Below are 1,242 nucleotides of genomic sequence, written 5' to 3' on the forward strand. Positions count from 1 at the left end.
TTGGATTACTTAAATTAACAAAAAAAATGCATATAGCAGAGGATAGTTTCAATCTGCCTACCTCTGGGTTATGGGCCCAGCATGCTTCCATTGCAGTACTCTGCTGCACATGTAAGTGCAAGAGATCCTGAAGCACTCACTCATCATGGGAAAGTACCAATGTGTTTCTTCGTTGGTTGATTTAAGAAACATCTTACAAAAACTCTCCAGATTATTGACTTTTTAAAGTTTTTCTAGGAAACGTTCTAGATGAACGCTTATTAGCCTTTGTCAGTATGTACTTTTTGCAAAGTGTCTCTGTGGCGCAGTCGGTTAGTGTGTTTGGCTATTAACCAAAAGGTTGGTGGTTCAATCCCACCCAGGGACGTAATAGACCTTGTTATCAGATTTTGGTGATCTTTAAGTAGACAAGTCAAAATTTCAAACCCCCTCTTATGGTGTAGGGTACCTGGCCTTCTCTGATGTAATCAGAGTTAGATTTGATTAAGTGATTTTATAAAAAAACAGATAGGAAGCACAATTTAGCAGTGGGTTGCAGAGAAAAAGAAAAATGCTGGCTGAAAAATCAAATTGAGTGATTAAACAGCTCTTCATTTTCTGGCTTTATTTTTATGCTAACAAATTTGTTCTCTGAAAAGTGTCCACAAAGCCAAGTCTCTGATTAGCACCTTTGTAGGGATCATTTTTCACCTATTACTAAATTGAAATGAGGATGCATCTTGCTGCCTTTCCAATGAAGCAAGTTTAATGTCTACTGAAATAATACAGGTTGACACCAGGAAACATTAACACCACTGCATCCTTGCTGCTTTCTCATGTGGAAGTCTGTTTAATGTGAAAACAAGGTGATATCTAATTAGCACACAGGTAAGGAATTAAGAAAATATTTAAGGGTGAAGATGTTTCTCACAAAATCGTTGCCCCAATGCATCATTGAAAATCAAGCTGGAAAGATGATTTTAATATATCACTTGTACATTTTGTATTGCTCTTCTGGTGACAATGTAGTTTATTTTTGTCAATTACCATTTTAATAATAGGGTAAAGAAAATTAAGTGGATTTTTGAAAGAAAACAATACTGTCAATATACTATTAAAACAAATTAAATTGGTAAAAGTTATTGTACTTTAAGTAAAAATAAAAGAGCTAAAATATCAATCCCAGTTTTGGATTACTTTAATAAAAAAAAATGCATATAGCAGAGGATAGTTTCAATCTGCCTACCTCTGGGTTATGGGCCC

General features: G+C 34.9%; 1 non-coding gene across 1 annotated transcript; it reads left to right on the plus strand.

Annotated features, from left to right (window-relative positions):
• Positions 1-293: 293 nt before the first annotated feature.
• Positions 294-367, plus strand: TRNAN-AUU (transfer RNA asparagine (anticodon AUU)). Its single transcript has one exon. It is a non-coding gene; the product is annotated as a tRNA-Asn (tRNA).
• Positions 368-1,242: the final 875 nt, after the last annotated feature.

Source organism: Pseudophryne corroboree, chromosome 5 (assembly GCF_028390025.1).
Source record: "Pseudophryne corroboree isolate aPseCor3 chromosome 5, aPseCor3.hap2, whole genome shotgun sequence".
NCBI lineage: Eukaryota > Metazoa > Chordata > Amphibia > Anura > Myobatrachidae > Pseudophryne > Pseudophryne corroboree.